Source organism: Prionailurus bengalensis, chromosome D2 (genome assembly GCF_016509475.1).
Source record: "Prionailurus bengalensis isolate Pbe53 chromosome D2, Fcat_Pben_1.1_paternal_pri, whole genome shotgun sequence".
Lineage (NCBI taxonomy): Eukaryota > Metazoa > Chordata > Mammalia > Carnivora > Felidae > Prionailurus > Prionailurus bengalensis.
The window spans coordinates 43,636,666-43,663,320 of NC_057351.1; the positions used below are offsets into that span (position 1 = coordinate 43,636,666).

Genomic DNA, 26,655 nt, shown 5'->3' on the forward strand with positions numbered 1-26,655 from the left:
CACCTAAAAATCATGCATAAAGCACGCCATGATGCTTAGCACAACATTTGGATCCATTGATTTTTATATTGCAGCAATGATTCTACTTAACCATCTATCAATAGCACGCGGTATTCCTTAAGTACTCACCTTCTCTTTCCTTGAGACACATTTTTAATCAAAACTAGGGCTTAGAAATTAATTCTGCCAAAACTTTACATTTGTTTTCTCAGCAGTTTTCCCTAAAGTGAATTCAGTAGCTTGGCCCTACCTGCATGTGTTTTACTACACTTGATCTTAGCCAAAAGGCCGAGAAGCGATACTTGCATGTGTTTTAACAGGATGCCCCTGTTTTGTGCACTACCTTTCAACTTCTTGTTTTCTTGTGGCCATCTGACTCCATGGGAGAGCCCCAGGACATCCTCCTCTCTCTTCCTCACTAGGATAATTTGTGATTAGACCACTACCATTTCATTCTTTAAAGGCCTTTCTTTTTAAATTTCCTGTAATCTGAGATAACAGTCAAGTATGCCTAGCTCTTCCTTCTCTTTCATGTCTGTTACAAAAAAATTTCAATAAGGCAGTTTCTTTTCCTTTCAAATTTCCCATTACTTGCATTGTCAGCAAATCATTTTCTTTTCATAATAATTAAAATGAGAACACCTTCACATGGTTTTAAATGTGCCACGAATATCTTGGTTGTTTTCCAAGATACTTGACCTCATCTTGTTAGAAGACAGTCACTGAACACCAAAAACACCTGGGTTGGCAGGAAGATTAAATGGTCCCACAGTCACTGAACACCAACAGCAGTGACCACTTCATTTAAACTACTTGTTTCCAATTTAGGGGATGCTACAGTCGGGGTCCCATTGCACACTGGGTGGTCTCACTTCAAGTTGTCCCTCTCAGTGGTTCTTGAGACAGCCTCTCTGGCACCCAAATGCCCCCCATCACACAGGACAAGCCCAATGAGGAGTTTGTTCTCAGCAGAAAATATTGTCCCTAATTTCACTGGCAGCCCCATTTATGCTACTTTCTCTCTAAATCCATCCATTTCTTCCTCCAACTTTCAATGCTCATTTTTGTTATTACTTATTTTCTCATTGACTCTAGGTTACCTGAGTCTGTCAAGTTCCCTCATTTATTCATTCATGCATTTACCTGACCCCTACTAAATTCTAGCTAAGTGTCAAGCCCTTTGCCTACCATGGAGAATTCTAAAATGAATGTGACATAGTTTCCACCCCCAAAGAGCTTGTGGTCTAATGAAGGGAATAACCTATAAATGAATAGTAATAATTCAACTTAATAAGTTCAATGATAGAAACACAAAGAGAAAAAATAAGTGAAAGTTAAAACTGAATTTAAGAAGATCTATATAGAAGCTGCCATAGGAAAAAAATAAGAAAACCAAAGAAGATAAAAAAAAAACTAAAAAACAAAACTGCATCATGAAAAATACAATTCTTAAATGAGCTAAGTACAGGACATAAAATGAGATACCCACTAAGGCTTAGCATTCGAGGCAGCACAGAACATGCATGTAGTTAAATAAAAGTAAAACTGGAAAGGTGGCCAAGGCCAAGCAAAGATGCTGTGCTAAGGAAGATGAATTTTAACCAGAAATGTATGTGGAGTCCTTGGAGGTTTTTTTTTTTTTTTTTTTTTTTTTTTTTTTTCTGAAATTTATTGACAAATTGGTTTCCATACAACACCCAGTGCTCATCCCAAAAGGTGCCCTCCTCAATACCCATCACCCACCCTCTCCTCCCTCCCACCCCCCATCAACCCTCAGTTTGTTCTCAGTTTTTAACAGTCTCTTATGCTTTGGCTCTCTCCCATTCTAACCTCTTTTTTTTTTTTTCCTTCCCCTCCCCCATGGGTTCCTGTTAAGTTTCTCAGGATCCACATAAGAGTGAGACCATATGGTATCTGTCTTTCTCTGTATGGCTTATTTCACTTAGCATCACACTCTCCAGTTCCATCCACGTTGCTACAAAAGGCCATATTTCATTTTTTCTCATTGCCATGTAATATTCCATTGTGTATATAAACCACAATTTCTTTATCCATTCATCAGTTGATGGACATTTAGGCTCTTTCCATAATTTGGCTATTGTTGAGAGTGCTGCTATGAACATTGGTGTACAAGTGGCCCTATGCATCAGTGCTCCTGTATCCCTTGGATAAATTCCTAGCAGTGCTATTGCTGGGTCATAGGGTAGGTCTATTTTTAATTTTCTGAGGAACCTCCACACTGCTTTCCAGAGCGGCTGCACCAATTTGCATTCCCACCAACAGTGCAAGAGGGTTCCCGTTTCTCCACATCCTCTCCAGCATCTATAGTCTCCTGATTTGTTCATTTTGGCCACTCTGACTGGCGTGAGGTGATACCTGAGTGTGGTTTTGATTTGTATTTCCCTGATAAGGAGCGACGCTGAACATCTTTTCATGTGCCTGTTGGCCATCTGGATGTCTTCTTTAGAGAAGTGTCTATTCATGTTTTCTGCCCATTTCTTCACTGGGTTATTTGTTTTTCGGGTGTGGAGTTTGGTGAGCTCTTTATAGATTTTGGATACTAGCCCTTTGTCCGATATGTCATTTGCGAATATCTTTTCCCATTCCGTTGGTTGCCTTTTAGTTTTGTTGGTTGTTTCCTTTGCTGTGCAGAAGCTTTTTATCTTCATAAGGTCCCAGTAATTCACTTTTGCTTTTAATTCCCTTGCCTTTGGGGATGTGTCGAGTAAGAGATTGCTACGGCTGAGGTCAGACAGGTCTTTTCCTGCTTTCTCCTCTAAGGTTTTGATGGTTTCCTGTCTCACATTTAGGTCCTTTATCCATTTTGAGTTTATTTTTGTGAATGGTGTGAGAAAGTGGTCTAGTTTCAACCTTCTGCATGTTGCTGTCCAGTTCTCCCAGCACCATTTGTTAAAGAGGCTGTCTTTTTTCCATTGGATGTTCTTTCCTGCTTTGTCAAAGATGAGTTGGCCATACGTTTGTGGGTCTAGTTCTGGGGTTTCTATTCTATTCCATTGGTCTATGTGTCTGTTTTGGTGCCAATACCATGCTGTCTTGATGATGACAGCTTTGTAGTAGAGGCTAAAGTCTGGGATTGTGATGCCTCCTGCTTTGGTCTTCTTCTTCAAAATTCCTTTGGCTATTCGGGGCCTTTTGTGGTTCCATATGAATTTTAGGATTGCTTGTTCTACTTTCGAGAAGAATGCTGGTGCAATTTTGATTGGGATTGCATTGAATGTGTAGATAGCTTTGGATAGTATTGACATTTTGACAATATTTATTTTTCCAATCCATGAGCAGGGAATGTCTTTCCATTTCTTTAAATCTTCTTCAATTTCCTTCAGAAGCTTTCTATAGTTTTCAGCATACAGATCCTTTACATCTTTGGTTAGATTTATTCCTAGGTATTTTATGCTTCTTGGTGCAATTGTGAATGGGATCAGTTTCTTTATTTGTCTTTCTGTTGCTTCATTGTTAGTGTATAAGAATGCAACTGATTTCTGTACATTGATTTTGTATCCTGCAACTTTGCTGAATTCCTGTATCAGTTCTAGCAGACTTTTGGTGGAGTCTATCGGATTTTCCATGTATAATATCATGTCATCTGCAAAAAGCGAAAGCTTGACTTCATCTTTGCCAATTTTGATGCCTTTGATTTCCTTTTGTTGTCTGATTGCTGATGCTAGAACTTCCAGCACTATGTTAAACAGCAGCGGTGAGAGTGGGCATCCTTGTCGTGTTCCTGATCTCAGGGAAAAAGCTTTCAGTTTTTCCCCGTTGAGGATGATGTTAGCTGTGGGCTTTTCATAGATGGCTTTTATGATCTTTAAGTATGTTCCTTCTATCCCGACTTTCTCAAGGGTTTTTATTAAGAAAGGGTGCTGGATTTTGTCGAAGGCCTTTTCTGCATCGATTGACAGGATCATATGGTTCTTCTCTCTTTTTTTGTTAATGTGATGTATCACGTTGATTGATTTGCGAATGTTGAACCAGCCCTGCATCCCAGGAATGAATCCCACTTGATCATGGTGAATAATTCTTTTTATATGCTGTTGAATTCGATTTGCTAGTATCTTATTGAGAATTTTTGCATCCATATTCATCAGGGATATTGGCCTGAAGTTCTCTTTTTTTACTGGGTCTCTGTCTGGTTTAGGAATCAAAGTAATACTGGCTTCATAGAATGAGTCTGGAAGTTTTCCTTCCCTTTCTATTTCTTGGAATAGCTTGAGAAGGATAGGTATTATCTCTGCTTTAAACGTCTGGTAGAACTCTCCTGGGAAGCCATCTGGTCCTGGACTCTTATTTATTGGGAGATTTTTGATAACCGATTCAATTTCTTCGCTGGTTATGGGTCTGTTCAAGCTTTCTATTTCCTCCTGATTGAGTTTTGGAAGCGTGTGGGTGTTCAGGAATTCGTCCATTTCTTCCAGGTTGTCCAATTTGTTGGCATATAAGTTTTCATAGTATTCCCTGATAATTGTTTGTATCTCTGAGGGATTGGTTGTAATAATTCCATTTTCATTCATGATTTTATCTATTTGGGTCATCTCCCTTTTCTTTTTGAGAAGCCTGGCTAGAGGTTTGTCAATTTTGTTTATTTTTTCAAAAAACCAACTCTTGGTTTCGTTGATCTGCTCTACAGTTTTTTTAGTTTCTATATTGTTTATTTCTGCTCTGATCTTTATTATTTCTCTTCTTCTGCTGGGCTTAGGCTGCCTTTGCTGTTCTGCTTCTAGTTCCTTTAGGTGTGCTGTTAGATTTTGTATTTGGGATTTTTCTTGTTTCTTGAGATAGGCCTGGATGGCAATGTATTTTCCTCTCAGGACTGCCTTTGCTGCGTCCCAAAGCGTTTGGATTGTTGTATTTTCATTTTCGTTTGTTTCCATATATTTTTTAATTTCTTCTCTAATTGCCTGGTTGACCCACTCATTCGTTAGTAGGGTGTTCTTTAACCTCCATGCTTTTGGAGGTTTTCCAGACTTTTTTCTGTGGTTGATTTCAAGCTTCATGGCATTGTGGTCTGAAAGTAAGCATGGTATAATTTCAATTCTTGTAAACTTATGAAGGGCTGTTTTGTGACCCAGTATATGATCTATCTTGGAGAATGTTCCATGTGCACTCGAGAAGAAAGTATATTCTGTTGCTTTGGGATGCAGAGTTCTAAATATATCTGTCAAGTCCATCTCATCCAATGTCTCATTCAGGGCCCTTGTTTCTTTATTGACCTTGTGTCTAGATGATCTATCCATTTCTGTAAGTGGTGTATTAAAGTCCCCTGCAATTACCACATTCTTATCAATAAGGTTGCTTGTGTTTATGAGTAATTGTTTTATATATTTGGGGGCTCCGGTATTCGGCGCATAGACATTTATAAGTGTTAGCTCTTCCTGATGGATAGACCCTGTAACTATTATATAATGTCCTTCTTCATCTCTTGTTACAGCCTTTAATTTAAAGTCTAGTTTGTCTGATATAAGTATGGCTACTCCAGCTTTCTTTTGGCTTCCAGTCGCATGATAAATAGTTCTCCATCCCCTCACTCTCAATCTAAAGGTGTCCTCAGGTCTAAAATGAGTCTCTTGTAGACAGCAAATAGATGGGTCTTGTTTTTTTATCCATTCTGATACCCTATGTCTTTTGGTTGGCGCATTTAATCCATTTACATTCAGTGTTATTATAGAAAGATACGGGTTTAGAGTCATTGTGATGTCTGTATGTTTTATGCTTATAGTGATGTCTCTGGGACTTTGTCTCACAGGGTCCCCCTTAGGATCTCTTGTAGGGCTGGTTTAGTGGTGACAAATTCCTTCAGTTTTTGTTTGTTTGGGAAGACCTTTATCTCTCCTTCTATTCTAAATGACAGACTTGCTGGATAAAGGATTCTTGGCTGCATATTTTTTCTGTCTAGCACCCTGAAAATCTCTTGCCAATTCTTTCTGGCCTGCCAAGTTTCAAAAGAGAGATCAGTCACGAGTCTTATAGGTCTCCCTTTATATGTGAGGGCACGTTTACCCCTTGCTGCTTTCAGAATTTTCTCTTTATCCTTGTATTTTGCCAGTTTCACTATGATATGTCGTGCAGAAGATCGATTCAGGTTACGTCTGAAGGGAGTTCTCTGTGCCTCTTGGATTTCAATGCCTTTTTCCTTCCCCAGTTCAGGGAAGTTCTCAGCTATGATTTCTTCAAGTACCCCTTCAGCACCTTTCCCTCTCTCTTCCTCCTCTGGGATACCAATTATGCGTATATTATTTCTTTTTAGTGTATCACTTAATTCTCTAATTTTCCCCTCATACTCCTGGATTTTTTTATCTCTCTTTTTCTCAGCTTCCTCTTTTTCCATAACTTTATCTTCTAGTTCACCTATTCTCTCCTCTGCCTCTTCAAGCCGAGCTGTGGTGGTTTCCATTTTGTTATGCATTTCGTTTAAAACGTTTTTCAGCTCCTCGTGACTGTTCCTTAGTCCCTTGATCTCTGTAGCAAGAGATTCTCTGCTGTCCTGTATACTGTTTTCAAGCCCAGCGATTAATTTTATGACTATTATTCTAAATTCACTTTCTGTTATATTATTTAAATCCTTTTTGATCAGCTCATTAGCTGTTGTTATTTCCTGGAGATTCTTCTGAGGGGAGTTCTTCCGCTTGGTCATTTTGGATAGTCCCTGGCGTGGTGAGGACCTGCAGGGCACTTCCCCTGTGCTGTGGTGTATACCTGGAGTTGGTGGGCGGGGCCGCAGTCAGACCTGATGTCTGCCCCCAGCCCACCGCTGGGGCCACAGTCAGACTGGTGTGTGCCTTCTCTTCCCCTCTCCTAGGGGCGGGATTCACTGTGGGGTGGTGTGGCTCGTCTGGGCTACTTGCACCCTGCCAGGCTTGTGATGCTGGGGATCTGGCGTATTAGCTGGGGTGGGTAGGCAAGGTGCTCGGTGGCAGGAGGGGCAGGCTTAGATCGCTTCTCCTTAGGTGATCCACTTCAGGAGGGGCCCTGTGGCAGCGGGAGGGAGTCAGATCCGCTGCCGGAGGTTTGGCTCCGCAGAAGCGCAGAGTTGGGTGTTTGCGCGGAGGGAGCAAGTTCCCTGGCAGGAACCGGTTCCCTTTGGGATTTCGGCTGGGGGATGGGCGGGGGAAATGGCGCTGGCAAGCGCCTTTGTTCCCCACCAAACTGAGCTCTGTTGTCAGGGGGCTCAGCAGCTCTCCCTCCCTTTGTCCTCCAGCCTTCCCGCTTTCCGAGCAGAGCTGTTAATTTCTGACCTCCCAGACGCTAAGTCGCGCTTGCTGTCGGAACACAGTCCGCCCGGCCCCTCCGCTTTTGCCAGCCAGACTCGGGGGCTCTGCTTGGCCGGCGAGCCGCCCCTCCGCCCCGGCTCCCTCCCGCCAGTCCGTGGAGCGCGCACCGCCTCGCCGCCCTTCCTACCCTCTTCCGTGGGCCTCTCGTCTGCGTTTGGCTCCGGCGACTCTGTTCTGCTAATCCTCTGGCGGTTTTCTGGGTTATTTAGGCAGGTGTAGATGGAATCTAAGTGATCAGCAGGACGTGCGGTGAGCCCAGCATCCTCCTAAGCCGCCATCTTGCCGCAACCTCCCTCTCCTTGGAGGTTTAAACACCATGTACTGACTTGATCAGAACTTATTTTATAAAAGTGTTTCTGCTGGCAATATGGAGAAAGGGTTGAAGAAGAGAGTAGAGATAAAGGAAAGTCTGAAGGCTGTTGTAATAAACTAAGTGGTCATTGAGACCTGGACATGGTAGAGAGACTATAGAAATGACAACTATTTGAAACATTTAGGAGGTAGAATGAATATTACCTATTGACAGAGTAGTCCCAGAGAGTACAGAGCAGGTAGGTATTTAGAATCATCCCAGTTTGAGGGGTGTCTGGGTGACTCAGTCAGTTAAGCATCCGACTTCAGCTCAGGTCATGATCTCACAGTTCATGAGTTTGGGCCCTGTGTTGGCTCTGTACTGACAGCTTAGAGCCTGCAGCTTGCTTTGGATTCTGTGTCTCCTCTCTGTCTGTCCCTCCCCCGCTCTCTCTCTCTCTCTCTTTCGCTCTCTCTCTCGCTCTCTCTCTCTGAAAAATAAATAAATATTTAAAAAAATTAGAATGATCCCAGTTTATGCTTAATTAATAAAAATAAGATTCAGGGAACCTGGGTGACTCTATTGATTAAATGTCCAACTCTTTTTTTTTTTTAATTTTTTTTTCAACGTTTATTTATTTTTTTTGGGACAGAGAGAGACAGAGCATGAATGGCGGAGGGGCAGAGAGAGAGGGAGACAAAATCGGAGACAGGCTCCAGGCTCCGAGCCATCAGCCCAGAGCCTGACGCGGGGCTCGAACTCACGGACCGCGAGATCGTGACCTGGCTGAAGTCGGACGCTTAACCGACTGTGCCACCCAGGCGCCCCTAAGTGTCCAACTCTTGATCTCAATTCAGGTCATGATCTCATGGTTCATGAGTTCGAGCCCTGTCAGGCTCTGTGCTGAGCATAGAACCTACTTGGGATTCTCTCTCTCTCTCTCTCTCTCTCTCTCTCTCTCTCTCTCTCTCTTCATCCCTTACTCCTGCTTTCTCTCTCAAAATAAATAAATAAACTTTAAAAAATGATATTCGAGAAGAAAGGAAGTTGAATGAATAGGTGGAGCAGAGGACAGTTTCAGTACAGTGAAACTACCCTGTATGCCACTATAATAATGGATACATGTCATTATACATTTATCAAAATCTATGTAATGTATAACACAGTGAACGACCCTTAAGTAAGCCATGACATTTAGTTAGCATTGTATCTGTGCTGGCTCATCAAATGTACAACACTACCATAAAATGCTAATGAAAGGGAAGTTGGGGGTACCTGTGTGGCTTAGTTGGTTAAGGTCCAACTTGGCTCAGGTCGTGATCTCACAATTTGGTAGTTTGAGCCCCATATTGAGCTCTGTGCTGACAACTCAGAGCCTGGAGCCTGCTTTGGATTCTGTGTGTCTCTGTCTCTCTCTGCCCCTATCCCACTGATGGTCTCTCTCTCTCTCTCTCTCTCTCTCTCTCTCTCTCTCTTTCAGAAATAAAACTTAAAAAAAATTAGGGAAATTTGTGGGAGAGAGTATAAAGGAACTCTCCATACTTCCCATTCAATTTTCCTATAAGCCTGAAACTGTTCAAGAAAATAGTTTACTATTAAAAAACAAAGTACAAAGTGCGAGAAGCACCAACTTGAGATCTCCCAGCACAACTGGGCATGGCACTTTATGTTAGCATTGAGGAGGGTCATCTCTTGAGCATAGTCCATAGAGTAAGTATGGGAAAGCCCTGTCTTTCCACTTCCTTGAGAACCCACCATCTGCCTCAGAGGGCTGGACTCCATGCTTCTGAAATTTTTTCACAACATGATGCTGCAGCTGTAGATGTGACAGGAGAGAATGGGGAATGCACCCCATCACAGGAGCTGCACAATACATCTGCCCCTTACGAACCCAGCTCCCTTGAATCATATGATTTTTGCACTCATAAGCCTGAGCACGAATACCGATTCTACAGCCAGTTTGTGCATATGGATGACTTAGCACAGCTATCAAATCTGGAGCTTTTCAATTCATGAATCTCAGGGTTGAAATGTGAAACACTACACACACAGAAAACTGCATTTCACACTATTCTAATGGATCCACGAATATAGGAGCAAAAAAGAATAAGAAGGATGAAAAAAATCAAAAGATGTGGAAAATCTCCAATTTGGCCTTTAGAAAAAGGTGTCCTGTCAACACTTTGCCCAGTAGGAGACCAATATGTATACACAACATATGCATTTGTCCTCAAGATAAAAATAGAAACAAAAATGCCAAAGTCAACTCTTTTTCATTGCATACATACAATATGCACATAAACACACTGTTACACAATGTGATAACTTCTAAGAAAGACAAGTACTGGAGTCTATAAAGAGAAAAACAGAAAACAGTGATTTAAACTGAGGTGTATCCAGGAAGGCCATTCTGGAGGAGATGACATTTGAGCAGAGGCTTAAAGGATGGTCAGAGTTGACTAGGTAAAAAAAACAGAGACAAGTATTCCAAAAATATAAATTAGCTTAAGTAAAAGCCACAGAGTAGGAAACTACCTGTGACCTTTGATGAGCATACAGGAGCCAGGGAAGCAAAAATATTGAGAAATTATAGCAGGTTAAGTTAGAGAGGGCATTCAGAATGCCCCTACAGCTTTGCAGAAACTCTTGAAATAAAGTAGTATTGGTATTCCAACTTAGTTCTTCTTTATCAAAATTCTTTCCCCCATACTAGACACTTTGTATGTGCATCTGTATGTATATATACATGTATAGTCTACAGAATAGACTCTCTCTCTCTCCTCTCTCTCTCTCACATACACACACAGTCTTTGGAATTTTGATAGTGGTTGCATTAAATCTATAGGTCAGTTAGGAAGGTCTCCTATCTCAACAATATTGAATATTCCAATCCAATCCATGGATATTGGATATCTCTACATTTATTTAGATCTTTCAATTCTCTTAGAAACATATTTCACTAATTTTTTCACTGAGGAAAAATCTTTTACATCTTCACATCTTTTAAAAATATATTCCTGGGAGGAGCCAAGATGGCAGAACAGAATGGAAGTTTTTGTGTGCTTGCATCCATGAAATACACCCAGGCCAATACTAAACCATCCTGCACACCTAGAAAACTGAAGATTAACACAACAATCTGCACAACCTGGACCACAGAATTCAGCAGGTATGTGGCATGGAGAAGTGAACTTGGGGAGCGAGAAGGTGCAGGAAGGGAGGTGCTTTTGTGAGTGGAGAGAGCACGGATACAGGGGGTGGGGGGGAGAATACGGGAAAAGCACCCCTCTCCAAAAGCAGCTGGAGAGAAAGTGGAAAATTGGACAGAGCCACAGGGACTAAACTAAAAAGGGAGAAAGGAGAAAGAAGAGGGTTTAAATTCCATTAAGACTGTAAACAAGGGGAGTGTAAAGGCTGCAAGTCCACAGCTTGATACTTGGAGGTGCTCTGGTGGGAAGGGCGAATCCCCAGGAATAGAGTGGGGTCCGGGAGGTTCTCGGACCACACAGGGAAAAGTGGTTCCACTGTTGGAAGGACATTTGGTAGAGACGGTTGAGGCCACCTGGTCCCAGCAGACCCCAGAGAACGGCCACATTTGCTGGTGCTGGAACAAGGTCATTAAGGGTGAAGCCTGGTGCCAGATGTGTGTTGTGATTTTCCATAATCCCTGAAAAGCTGCTGCTACACTATCTCACAAACCTTTTCTGGGACGGGCTGGCACATGACCGTAGTCTCGGGGCACTGGCAGCAGCAGGGTTCAGCAAGTGTTCCTGGGTGCAGCCGACATTTGGCTATTGCTCATTCAGCCATTGCTCGGTGAGAACCTCTGACAGAGAGGGCGAAACAGGTCAAAGCCTCAATCCTTTAGAAGTAAGGGGCCAGGGAAAACAGCCGCATCTGAGACAAAACCCGGTAGAGAGGTACTACCTGGGGCCTGGTCACAGAGAGTGAAAAGGTGGGGAGTGGACGAAAGTTGAAGACGGGTACGCAATTGCTGATCTGGGAGAACAGACTGGGTAGCTGGGTGGCACCATTTTCATCACTCTCACGCATGCGTATACACACCTATGAGCGCAGCAACAACACACCCCAGTAGGTTACCAGCGCCATCTAGTGGAGAAAGGAGCCGTTACACTGAGCCCTGCCCAGTGGGCTAACTTCGCTCTCAGGAACACAAATCTCACCGCTGGCTTAGTTTATGGACCATAAAGTGCTACACAGACTGATTTCTAGGGGAAAATGAAATAATTTCAGTCCTACTTCAATCTGTTAGCAGGTCCATGTTTTCAATTTTCTTTCTTTTTTTTTGTTTTCTCTTTAACACTTCTTTTCTTTTTCTTCAATATAGAAAGAGAAAAAAACTCATTTTTTTTCAATTTTTATTCAAAATATTTTTCTGTAATTTTTATTACTATATTTTTATTTTTCTGCAATTTTTTTCAAATTCTATTTTACTGCCATCATTTTATTTTAGCCTACTTTGGGGTATTCACCTTTTCAAATTTTCAAACGATTTTCTTTTTCTTTCTTTTTCTTTTTTTCTCTTTTTCATTTCTTTTCTTTTTCTTGAATGCAGAAAGAGAAAAACTTCATTTTTACTTTCAATGATAACACCACAACCCAAAACCTCTGGGATGCAGCAAAGGTGGTCATAAGAGGAAAGTATATAGCAATCCAGGCCTTCCTAAAGAAGGAAGAAAGATCTCAGATACACAATCTAACTTTATGTGTTAAGGAGCTGGAAAAGGAACAGCAAATAAAAACCAAAACCAGCAGAAGACAGGAAATAATAAACATTAGAGCAGAAATTAATGCTACCGAAACGAAAAAACCAGTAGAACAGATAAATGAAACCAGAAGCTGATTCTTTGAAAGAATTAACAAAATTGATAAACCACTAAGCAGTTTGATCAAAAAGAAAAAGGAAAGGACCCAAATAAATAAAATTAAGAATGAAAGAGGAGAGATCACAACCAACACAGCAGAAATAAAAACAATAATAAGAGAATATTATCAGCAATTGTATGCCAATAAAATGGGCAATCTGGAAGAAATGGACAAATTCCTAGAAACATATACACTACCAAAACTGAAACAGGAAGAAAGAGAAAATTTGAACAGAACCAGCACCAGTAAGGAAACCAAATTAGTAATCAAACATCTGCCACAAAACAAGAGTCCAGGGCCAGATGGCTTTCCAGGGGAATTCTACCAAACATTTAAGGAAGAGTTAACAGCTATTCTCCTGAAGGTGTTCCAAAAAATAGAAATGGAAGGAAAACTTCCAAACTCTTTCTATGAAGCCAGCATTACCTTGATTCCAAAATCAGATACCCCACTAAAAAGGAGAACTATAGACCAATTTCCCTGATGAACATAGATGCAAAATTCCTCAGCAAGATATTAGCCTAACCGGATCCAACAACACATTCAAAAAATTATTCACCATGACCAAGTGGGATTTATACCTGGGATGTGGGCTGGTTCAATATCTGCAAAACAATTAATGTGATTCATCACATCAATAAAAGAAAAGACAAGAACCATAGGATCCTCTTAATAGATGCAGAGAAAGCATTTGACAAAATACAGCATCCTTTCTTGATAAAAACCCTCAAGAAAGTAGGGATAGAAGAAGCATACCTCGAGATCATAAAAGCCATACATGAAGGACCCAATGCTAACATCACCCTCAATGGGGAAAAACTGAGAGCTTTCCCCCTAAGGTCAGGAACAAGATAGCAATGTCCACTCATGTCACTGTTATTCAACATATCATTGGAAATCTTAGCCTCTGCAATCAGGCAACACAAAGAAATAAAAGGCATCCAAATTGGCCAGGAGGAGGTCAAACTTTCACTCTTCGCAGATGACATAATACTCTATATGGAAAACCCAAAAGATTCCACTCCAAAACTGCTAGAATTGATTCATGAATTCAGCAAAGTTGTAGGATATAAAATCAATGCCCAGAAATTGGTTGCATTCCTATATACCAACAATGAAGTCACCAAAAGAGAAATCAAGGAATTGATCCCATTTACAGTGGCATGAAAAACCATAAAATACCTAGGAATAAATCTAACCAAAGAAGTGAAAAATCTATATGCTGAAAACTTAGAAAGCTTATGAAAGAAATTGAAGACACAAAAAAATGGAAAAAGATTCCATGCTCCTCGATAGGAAGAAGAAATATTGTTAAAATGTCAATACTACCCAAAGCAATCTACATATTCGATGCAATCCCTATCAAAATAACACCAGTATTCTTCACAGAGCTAGAACAAATAATCCTAAAATTTGTATGGACCAATAAAGACCCCAAATAGCCCAAGCAATCTTGAAAATGAAAAGCAAAGCAGGAGGCATCACAATCCTAGACTTCAAGCTATACTACAAAGCTGCAATCATCAAGACACTGGCACAAGAACAGACACTCAGATCAATGGCACAGAATAGAGAACCCAGAAATGGACCCACAAACATATGGCCAACTAATCCTTGACAAAGCAGGAAAGAATATCCAATGGAATAAAGACAGTCTCTTCAGCAAGTGGTGCTGGGAAACCCTGACAGCGACATGCAGAAGAATGAACCTGGACCACTTTCTTATACCATACACAAAAATAAACTCAAAATGGATGAAAGTCCTAAACATAAGACAGGAAGCCATCAAAATCTTCGAGGAGAAAGCAGACAAAAACCTCTTTGATCTTGGCCGCAGCAACTTCTTACTCAACACATCTCCAGAGGCAAGGGAAACAAAAGCAAAAATGAACTACCGGGACCTCATCAAAATAAAAAGCTTCTGCACAGTGAAGGAAACAATCAGAAAAACTAAAAGGCAACTGACAGAATGGGAGAAGATGTTTGCAAATGACATGTCAAATAAAGGGTTAGTATCCAAAATCTACAAAGAACTTATCAAACTCAACACCCAAAAAACAAATAATCCAGCGAAGAAATGGGCAAAAGACATGAATAGACACTTCTTCAAAGAAGACATCCAGATGGCCAACCGACACATGAAAAAATGCTCAACATCACTCATCATCAGGGAAATACAAATCAAAATCACAATGAGATACCATCTCACACCTGTCAGAATGGCTAACATTAACAACTCAGGCAACAACAGATGTTGGCAAGGATGCGGAGAAAGAGGGTCTCTTTTGCATTGTTGGTGGGAATGCAAGCTGGTGCAGCCACTCTGGAAAACAGTATGGAGGTTCCTCAAAAAACTAAAAATAGAACTACCCTACGACCCAGCAATTGCACTACTGGGCATTTATCCAAGGGATACAGGTGTGCTGTTTCAAAGGGACACATGCACCCCCATGTTTCTAGCAGCACTATCAACAATCGCCAAAGTATGGAAAGAGCCCAAATGTCCATCGATGGATGAATGGATAAAGAAGATGTGGTATATATATGTGTATATATATATATATATATATATATAAAATGGAGTATTACTTGGCAATCAAAAAGAATGAAATCTTGCCATTTGCAACTACATGGATGGAACTGGAGGCTATTATACTAAGTGAAATTAGTAAGTCAGAGAAAGACAAAAATCATATGACTTCACTCACATGAGGACTTTAAGAGACAAAACAGATGAACATAAGGGAAGGGAGACAAAAATAATATAAAAAAGGGAGGGGGACAAAACAGAAGAGACTCATAAATATGGAGAACAAACTGAGAGTTGCTGGAGGGGTTGTGGGAGGGGGGATGTGCTAAATGAGTAAGAGGCATTAAGGAATCTACTCCTGAAATCACTGCTTCATTATATGCTAACTAATTTGGGTATAAATTTTAAAAAATAAAAAATAAAGTTAAAAAAATTTTGTTGCTACTTATTGGTTGTTAGTATATAAAAATACAATTGACATTTGTATGGAGACTTTGTTTCTTGTAAACTATGAAGATTTATTTATTAAATTTAATTTTATTAGAAGATCATTAGGATGTTCTTCAAAGACTATTATGCCATCAGAAAACAAAGACAAGGTGGGGTGACTTGGTGACTCAGTTAAGCATCCGACTTTGGCTCAGGTCACCACCTCACGGTTTGTGGGTTTGAGCACTGTGGCGGGCTTCGTGCTGACAGGTCAAAGTCTGGAGCCGGCTTCAGATTCTGTCTCCCTCTCTCTCTACCGTCCCCCCCCCCCATAAACATTAAATTTTTGTTTAAAAAAAGAAAAGAAAGAAAGGGTTACTTCTTACTTTCAAGTCTTTTATTTCTTTTATTGCTTGTTGGTCAGGCAGGAACACACAAAACAATGTTGGTGGAAACGCAGTGAAGATGTCATCATTGAGTATATTGTTAGTAGCCAGTTCCCTATGCTTGTTATCAGTATGGAAGTTTCCTTTAATTCACTTATTTTTTAATAATGAATGGCTGTAGAATTTTGTCAGATGCTTTTCTGTACATTTGAGATGATGATGCAATTTTTGTCCTTGATTTTATTAATGTGTAGTAACATTGATTGGTTCTGAAATACTGAAAGAAGCTTGTATCCCAGGGAAAAAACTCCACTTGAATAGGACATATTATCCTGTTTATACATTGCTGGATTCAAATAACCACTACTATTTTGTTGAGGATGTTTGCATCTAGGTTCACAGGGGATACTGGCCAGTAATTTTCTTTTCCTGTAATATCTTTTTCAGCTTTGGGTATCAGAGTTAGGCCAGTTTCATTAAATGAATTTAAAAACATTTTTTCCTCTTTATGTTCTGAAAGAGCTTATGACTTGTCTTAGTTCTTTGAATGTTGGTTAGATCTCAACAGTAAAGCCATTTGGCCTCGATTTCATTTGTGGTAAGGCTCACAATCCATTATCTTTAATACAGAGATATTCAGATTTCTATCTCTTTTTAAATCAATATTTGTAAGCTGTGTTTTAAAAAAAGATGTATCCATTTCATCTAAGTTTAATTTATTGGCATAAAGTTGTCAAATAACTTTTAAAATATTGTCTTATCTTGTTAATTTTTTTAAAATTTTTATTTATTTGAGAGAGAGAGAGACAGTGAGCATGAGTAGGGGAGGAGTAAACAGAGAGGGAAAGAGAGAATACCAAGCAGGCTCTGGCTGCTAACAAAGAGCCCAGCGCAGGGCTTGAACTCATGAACCGTGACATCATGACCTGAGCTGAAATCAAGAGTTGGATGCTTAACCAACTGAGTCACCTAAGCGCCCCTGTCTTATTATCCTTTTAATGTCTGAAGGATCTAAAGCAAAATCCCCTCTTTCATTTCTGATATTGGCAATTCAGTTTTCTTTCATTTATTTTACTGTTTTTTAATTTGCTTTTCTTGATGAGTCTTGCTTGGAGTTTACCACTTGGAGTTTAAACTTATCAAAAAACCAACTTTTGTCTTTGCTACTCTTCTATTATCACACACATTCCATTTCTTTCTTTAAAATTAGTTTGAGTTTAGCATATTCTTATTTCTCTATCTTTTAAAGGGGGAACTAAGAATCATGAACTTAAACATTCTTCTGCTTCTTTAAAAAAAATTTTTTTTAACATTTTATTTTATTTTTTGAGAGACAGAGAGAGACAGAGCAAGAGAAGGGGAGGGGCAGAGAGGGAGGGAGACACAGAACTGGAAGCAGGCTCCAGGCTCTGAGCTGTCAGCACAGAGCCTGATGTGGTGCTCGAACCCACTAACATGAGATCATAAGCTGAGCTGACGTCAGATGCTCAATGAACTGAATCACCCATTGCCCCTTGTTTTCTTCTTAATAGGCATTGAAAACTATAAAACTTTTCTTTAAGCACTATTTCAGCAGAATTACACAAATTTTGATATGTTGTGTTTTCATTATCACGTGGTAAGAAATATTTCTTTAATATTTCTTTTGTTTTTTTTTCTTTGACCCACAGGTTTAGAATTATGTTACCTAAATTTGCCTGGGGATTTTCTAGATTATTTATTTTTATTACTTTCTAATTTAACTCAATTATACTGATAGAACAGACTCTGTAAGATTTTACTTTTTTGAAACTGGGTGAAATGTAACTTTAATGGCCCAAGAAATCATCTGTCTTGGTGGATGTTCCATGTATACTTGAAAGAAATGTCTATTTTGCAATCATTGGGTGTAGTGTTCTATAAATGTCAACCATGTCAAGTTGGTTTATAGTGTTGTTTAGGTCTTCTACAGCCTTACTGGTCTTTTTTTTACTTGCTAGGTCAGTTTATAATGGGATGAAGTTAAAATTTGGACTATTTTAGATTTTTCTGTTTCTCCCATTAGATTTGTCAAACTTTACTGCATACTTTGATGCCTCCTTATTAAGTGAATACATATTTAGAATTGTTTTTCTGATGAAATTGCTCCTTTTATTGTCACACAATATCCTATTTTATCCCTTGTAATACTGTGTGGTATACAGATGACCCTTGAACAACATAGGTTTGAATTGCATGGGTCCACTTGGATTTTTTTGGATACAGTATAGTGCTGTAAATGTATTTTCTCTACCTTATGATTTTCTTAATAACATCTTCTCTTCTCCAGCTTACTTTATTTTAACAATACAGTACATGATACATATAACATAAAATGTGTGTTAATTGACTATGTTATCAGTAATGCTTCCGGTCAACAGTAGGCTATTAGCAATTAAATTTGGGGGAATCAAAAGGTATATGTAAATTTTTGGTTGTGCAGAAGTCAACACCACCAACCCTTGCCTTGGTCAAGGGTCAATTGTGAAGTACTTTACTACTGAGATAGCCTAACCAACTTTCTTATGCTTTTTGTTTGCATGGCATATCTTTTCCCTTCCCTTTCAATCTACCTGTGCCTTTAAGTTTAAAACGCTTGTAGACAGTGAAGTTTTTCCTGTTTATAGTTGTTAATGATGGAAGTTTTAGTCAGATACCCTCTACTCCATCATGGCAGGTACAGGAATTCCCGCATTCTTTTTTATGAGTACTATTTATATGCACCACCTTCCTTTTCCAGTTTGTGGTGCCCCGAAGGAAGGAGCTGATGTGTAGCTCTGTTAAAATGCATTTGTTAGATGCAGCCAGTCACTTCAGTCTATTGAAATTATATAGATCTTTCTTTTTTTTTCATCAGAGGCATTGCTTTCCAAACTTTAATATAAATAAAAATCACTTGGAGACTTAGTGAGACACAAATTTTAAATCGGGAGATCAAAAATGAGGCCTGAGATTCTAATCTATGTCAGCAATACTGGTCTGTGAAACATGGTTTGACTAGCAATAATGTATAGGATTTGCTAACTTGCAAAGAGTCATTCGGGTCTTCTCAGCAAGGTTATCAACCTAAATGACTTGATGGTAGAAGGTAGGGATGTGAGAGTGTGAAACCAACGGATGTAAAAAAAAACCACACACACACACACAAAAAACCCCGAAAAACAAACACACAAACAAAAACAGAGGATTAGCAGGACCAGATGTAAACAGAAGAGTGCTAGCACCACCAGTCATTCAAATTTAAATATTTAAAACACTATGATCTACAAATTAAAAACAAACAAACAAACAAACCTTGTGAGGTAAATTCACATCATATCCAACTGTTTATAATTCCTATTCAATGTCTTTACCCATATATTAATTGTAAAAATAAACACTTGATGTCCAAATTAATAATAAGCCATGTGTAAATAGTCTTTAAGTTCATTCTTCAAAGAGCAATTGATCTACCTTGCGTTTGACCGTGACTTCTTAGATACAACGCCAATAGCATGATCAATAAAAAAAACCTGATAAATAGACTTCTTTTGGCCTAATTGATAACTAGCCCTATCCTTAATATTATTCCCCATTTTATCCACAAATATATCTTAAAACGAGATAGGTCTTAGGAAAGCCCATATATATATATATTTCTCTCTTTCTCTGTATATATTTTTAAATATAAATAACTTACTAATATATAAATAAACATAAATATATATTTATAGTTACATATAAATAATATAAAATAATAATTATAAATAATATATAAATGTTTAATTATTCATCTCTCATAACCCTTTTACTTATTAATACATAAAGTTCTTCCATGTCTTTCATACATTGATAGATCATTTAATTTTAGTACTGAATAATATTCCATTGACTGGATGTACCTGAGTTTATTTATCCATTCACCTCTTGCTTCCACATTTAGGTAATTACAAGTAAAGCTGTCATAAAAATTCATGTGCAAGTTTTTGTGTAGATATGTGTCTTCAGTTCATTTGGGTACAATGCCAAGGAGTGTGACTGCTGGATCACACAGTAAGAGTAGGTTTAGTTTTGTAAGAAACTGTCAAACTTTCTTCTGAAGCTGCTGTACCATTTTCCATTCCCACCAGAAATGAGAGTTCCTGTTGTTCCACATCCTCACCAGTATTTGGTGGTGTCAGTGTTTTACATTGTGACCACTCTCATAGGTGTGTAGCAATATCTCATTGTTATTTTATTTTTCAGTTCCCTAATGATACATATTACACATCTTTTCATATGGCTCTTTGCCATTTGCCTATCTTCTTGGTGAGATATCTGTTCAGATCTTTTTTCCCATTTTTAAAATGGGTTGTTTGTTTTCTTATTGCTCAATTTTAAGAGTTCTTTATATATTTTAATTAAAAAAAATTTTTTTACACTTATGTATTTTTTGAGAGACATAGAGACACAGAGCACAAGTTGGGGAGGGACAGAGAGAGAATGAGACACAGAATCCGAAGCAGGTTCCAGGCTCCAAGCTGTCAGCACAGAGCCCAACGTGGGGCTTGAACTCACAAACTGTGAGATCATGACCTGAGCTGAAGTTGGATGCCCAACCGACTGAGCCACCCAGGCACCCCAAGTTCTTAATATGTTTTAGATACTAATCCTTTATTTGATATATATATTTGCAAAGATTATCTCCCAGTCTGTGACTTGTCTTCTCATTCTCTTACCAGTACCTTAGTCACAGTTTTAAATTTTAATCAAGTCCAACTTACCAATTTTTCTTTTATTGATTGTGCTTTTGGTGTTGTAGCTAAGAAATCATCACCACACCCAAGGTCATCTAGATTTCAGTTTATCACAAGACTGCAAATAATTATAAAAACATTTAAAATAAAAAGCTTACAGCAAGTTTTGTGTGTATAAAGATCATTTTTTACATCAGGAAGATTGGAAGGAAAACCAATCGGAATAAATTAGATTGTCAGTGTGTTCAATCTTTTTATTTTCCTTTCTGAAATTGTATGAATGTGTGGGCATAAGACAAAGCTCTTATCATGGATTGCCTATCTTTCCCTAGCTTAGCACAAGAATTTATCTGAAGGAAGTATATGCTTATTTTAGTTTACAAATTTGATGTTTCCAAATTCGATGAAAAGATGAAGAAACATTTTAAACACCATGACTAGGCCATCTACAGCAACCTCTCCGTTTTATAGATACAGAAACTAAGAATGAGAAGGGACAAGTGACTAATGTCATCTACACAGCTGGTGACAATACCAAAACAGAGTTGTTTATTTCCTAGACTATCATCTTCTCACTCACTTCTCCCAGTCATGCTGCTTTTCCTCAATCCAGGAATCCAAACCTCAGGGTTATTACTCTGACTGCCAATATCCTTGTCAGCAACAACAATTGTATCTAGACTTATATGGTCTTTTCTATGTGCCAGGTTATATTCTAAACTAAAACATATATTTGTTAATCTCCCCTCAATAGTCCTATGAGATAGATGCTATTCTTACTCCTATGTATAGGTGGAAAAGTGAAGTACAGAGAGATTAGGTAAATTACCCAAGATCACACAGTTAGTAAGTGGGAGAAAAGATTTGAACCCCGGCAATCAAGCTTTAGTGTCTATGTCATTAAAACCACACTCTGTACATCTCTTACTAATGCCACTGTGCTTCTGCTTGCCAACATGAGCATCCAGGCCAAATGGGATCCCTCTGAATGTGATCCTTCTGAATTCTACTCACCTAGAACTTTAACCAAAGCATTTCCTAAATACAGGGCATTGATGCCTGCACTGCCAAACCACCTGCCCATGCTACCGTTTTCAAATGAGTCTGCTTTCATCATAACGGGTGAAGATCAATCTGTAATTGCAATGGAGAGGAAAGTAATTACATTTTGAGGCATGTTTAGTGAACTAAGAGTAAGATAGTCCCTCATCCCTGAATGGGCCTCATACACACTCCAAACGAAAAAGCTAAAAATTGCTTAAGGTAACTGTTTCATATATATATATAGATATATATATATATATCTGTTCTCTAAAAAATTTCAATCTCTCTTGGATACCAGCCTTCCCTATGTCTTTAAAGGAATTTATAGGTTTTAAAGACCAGGACATTTACATGGACAGTGACTATGAACATTTATAAGGGGTATTACAATCATTATTGAATGGTTTTATATTAGTTTGAAAATGTATAGGCTGAGATCATTTAGATTAATAAGAAAGATTCATCAGTAAAGAGAGGACATATACCCATCATTAAGCCTTCCAGATACCTACTAAAATGACTGTGTAATTTTTTAGACTATAGGAAATAATGTATCATGAACCTAGGGAAGGATGCTACCCACTTATCAGATATTTTGGGAAAGCAAATTAGTGGGAGATAGCAATGCAAGATTCAAATTCATCTTGCTTTGAAAGTGCATCATCTCAGTGGATTTCCCTTTGTATATATGTGGACAAAACAGTTGAAAGTAGCAATAATGGAAGGCCCTGGAATTCCTCTAACTTCTGCAGAATACAGTGTTCAGAAATCCCAGTTCACTGGCATTTATCTCTGACACAGAGAAGAACATTTCCAGAAAGAAGGTTAAGAAACACTGTGGCTTTTCTTACTGTTGTAGAGACTGCATCAGTCAGGATTCTAGAAACAGAAACTTTATCAGGGCAAAAGCACTAAAAAGGAAAATTTTCCATTAAGGCACAGGACTGGTAATGGGAATTTATGTCACAGTTTCTAGTTAAACTCACCAGTCCAGGTTACGATCTGAGGGGATGATTCTACCTGCAGCCAGGTTAACTATTAGGAGGCTCACAGAGTCTTTACATATCAGTTTATGGAACGAGTTATCCAGAATCAAGGAAGAACAAACTAGACATCAAAACAACAAAATGGAGGTACAAGGAAAGGATTTAGTATGAAATAAAAAAATATGTAAATATTTTATATTATATTGCATTGAAGACACTAAAAACATATTGTTTGAAAAGTATATGTTAAAGAAAATATAGTTTTAAAAATATTTGGTTTTCTGTAGGCATAATTCACTATAGTAAAAACTCTTACAACAGAAAATTAAAAATTCCATAAAGAGTGGCAGAGACATAAAAAGAGGTACTAACAGAGTGATAGGGAGAGAAAATGAAGGATAAATACAAACATAAGAGGAGAATTTATATACTCATTAATGTTGTTGAAAAGGAAATGAACACTGGAGAAAATCTAATCAAAAATTTGGAAGACAAACTGGAGAACTCTCAGAATAAAAAGTAACAGGATGATGAATTGAAAATTATCAAAGAGAATACAACAGACATGGAGGACTCATAACATCAACATATGAAAAGTTGAATTTCCTGGAAACAAAATGAAAACAAATGAAAAGAATGTAATACACAAGGAAATATTTAATAGATAACAAAATTATTGAGCTAAAGTTATCAGGTTGTTTTTGCATGTAAAAATAACTCAGAATTCTAATCATAATTAATAGCATATAGGCCAACTCATTAAATATTGATGGAAGTGTTTAAATTCAATGATGTTATTAAGGTTAATTACAAGGAAGAAAGGATAGAAAAGGAGGACAAGTAAAGGAGGAAGAAAAGAAGAAGGAGGGGAGAAAAATGAAAAGGGATTAGAAACAGAGAGAAGAGAGAAGGAAGAAGATAAGCAGGGAGATAAGGAAAAAGTGGGAAATAATGGAAAGAAGACAGAGAAGGAAGAAGGGGGAATAGTTAGGAAGAGGAGGGGGAGAAGGATAAAGGGAAGGAGAAGGAGGATAAAGGGAAAAGGAAGAAGAAAGTGACGAATAGAAGGGATAGGTGGAGAAAGGAATAAGAGGGAAGAGCAGAAGGAGAAGGAAGGATTAAAGTAGAGGGAGGAAGAGGAAAGGCAGCAAGAAGGGTATGAAGGAGAGAAGAGAAGGAGGAAGGAGAAGAGGAGGGAGAAAAAGAAGATGGAAAAAAAGAGGAGACAACAGAGGAAAGAGTGAGAAGGAAAGATAGGAAAAGAAAAAGGAGGGGAGAAGATGGTGAATGGAGTATTCTCAGGCTTCTGTATAGCATTACATACAGGAAAAACAATGGAGCAAATTCTATAGAATCCATACAATAGAGCAAATTGTATACAATATTAAGGGAAAAGTTGTAACACAAGAATATTATACCCAGCTAGGTTTTAATTCATGCATAAATGCAACAGAAAACGATTGTCATATATATTATCTAAGAAAATATACCACTCTTGCTAGATCTATTGCTCAAATAACTACTCTAGCTGAACAAAAAGTCATCAATAAAGAAATGAACAATGGCTAAATTGCAGAATAGAGAGATTCAACAATCACTGAAACCCCTGGAACATAGGCTTCAGTCCAAATAATGACCATAAATGCAGATGGGATAAAACGAAAGAATGAAAATGTCAAACATATATATTAGAGAAACTATTATATATTAGAAGAAGGAGGATGAAGTGGAGAAGGAGGAGACAAGAAATAACAATAGTAAACTGGGCCTAAAAACTCAGATTATAATACCAAAACATGATTGAGTAGGTGGAAGGAGAGGAGGGGAAAAGAGTATGCCAGTATCATCTTACATAGGAAGAGATACAAATATACGGTTTCACATTTGATTCTGAAAGAGAAATAGCAATGCATGTAGATTAAGCATAAAGGAAACCACTAAAGAGTAAAAGATGATGCTTACTTTCCAGTTGTGGTGGTGGAGGGTGGGGAAACCACAGTAATAATAATGGTAATAGAATGCTAAACATCATAAAAACAATTTAGAATGTATAAGTAGAAATGATAGAAGATTAAATATATTTATATTATACTACCTGTCAATTGTATGCCAATAAATTGGAAAACCTAAATGAAATGAACAAATTCCCAGCAACACACAGTCTACACTAAAGAATAATGAACACCAGGATGCCTGGGTGGCTCAGTCGGTTAAACATCTGACTCTTGATATTGGCTCAGGTCATGATCTCACAGTCGTGGGGATTGAGCCCCATATCGGGATCTGTGCTGAGCATGGGGCCTGCTTGGGATTCTCTCTCTCTCACTCTCTCTCTGCCCCTCCCCCCTCAAAATAAATTAATAAACTTAAAAAAATAAATAATAATAAACACTAATCATCCTCAAGTTTTTACCCAAAAAATTCAAGAGAAGGGAACACTTCCTAACTTATCCTATGAGGCCAGAATTATCCTGCTACAAAATCCCAAAAAAGGGAAAAGAAAGCTACAGACCAATATTCTTGAGTAATATTGATGCAAAAATCCCCAACAAAATACAGTAAACTTGGTTTGCAAGCACAGTTTGTTCTGGAAACATGCTTATAATCCAAAGCACTTGTATATCAAAGCGAATTTCAAGAACCATTGGCTCAGTTGTGATCATGTGACATTTGGTGTCACATACTACACATATTGCAAGACATGGCTCATTTATCAAGTTAAAATTTATTAGAAATGTTTTCTCATTTTGCAGAACACTTGCAGAACAAGTTACTCATAATCCAAGGTTTTACTGTACTAGGAAATTGAATTCAATAGCATAATAAAAAAAATTATGCACCAGAACTAACCAATATATTCTTGGAATACAAGGATGGTTCAACATACAAAGATCTATCAGTATAAAATAGTACGTTACCCGAATGAAGGAAAAAAAACACATCATCTTAGGGGAGGAAAAGCATTTGACAAAATGCAATACCATTTCATGATAAAAACTCAACAGACCAGGAAGAAAAGGAAACTACCTTAATATAATAATGGCCATGTATGAGAAACTCAAAGCTATCGTCATACTCAATGCTTGTCCTCTAAGGTCAGGAACAAAACAAGAATGTCCATTTTCAACACTTCCATTCACCATAGTACTAGAAGTCTTAGACAATTAGGCAAGAAAAGAAAAGAAAAGATTTTCAAATTGGAAAGAAAGAAGTAGAAGTATCTCCGTTGTCAGACAACATGACCTGATATGTAGAAAACCTTAAAATCAGACATACACCCAAACACACAACTATTAGAACTAATAAATGAATCAGCAAAGTTGTAGGATACAAAATCAATGCACCAAAATCAGTTGCATTTCTATACGTTAACAATGAACAATCTGAAAGGGAATCCAAAAGCAATTCCAGGTAAAATAATATCAAAAAGTATAAAATACCTAGTGATACACTTAAAACCAAAAAAGAACAAAAACACATATAGTGAAAACTAGAAAATTTTTCTGAAAGAAATTAAAGACACAAATAAATGGAAAGACATCTGTGTTCATGGACTGGAAGACTTCATATTGCTAAGATGTCAATACTACCTAAAGCAATCTACAAATTCAATGTAACCTTTATCAGAATTCCAATGATGTTTCAGGGAGAAAGAGAAAATTTCATTCTAAAATTCCCTCCCCCTACAGGGGACCTCAAATAGCCAAAACAATTTTGAAAAAGAACAAAGTTGGAGACCTCAAATTTCTTGAATTCAAAACATATTACAAAGCTATAGTAATCAAAACAGTGTGGTACTGGCAGAAGACAGAACACAGACCAATGGAATAAAGTAAAAGCTCCAGAAATATTATCACATTATATGGCCAAATGATTTCAAACAAAGGTGTAAAAACCATTCAATGAGAAAAGGACGGTCTTTTTAACAAATGGTGCTGGGAAAGCTGGGTATCCTCATGCAAAAGAAGAAGTAGGACCCTTACCTTAGTTCATGTTAAAAAATTAACAAAATGGATCAGAGACCTAAAAATAAAACCTAAAACTGTATAACTCCTAGAAGGAAACGTATGAAAAATTTCATG

At 38.1% G+C, this 26,655-nt stretch overlaps 1 protein-coding gene and 1 pseudogene across 2 annotated transcripts in view; both read right to left on the minus strand.

Annotated features, from left to right (window-relative positions):
- GRID1 (glutamate ionotropic receptor delta type subunit 1) overlaps positions 1 to 26,655 on the minus strand; it is a 699,728-nt gene that overhangs the window by 87,500 nt on the left and 585,573 nt on the right. The window lies entirely within an intron of this gene.
- Positions 147 to 300, minus strand: LOC122493651 (annotated as a pseudogene).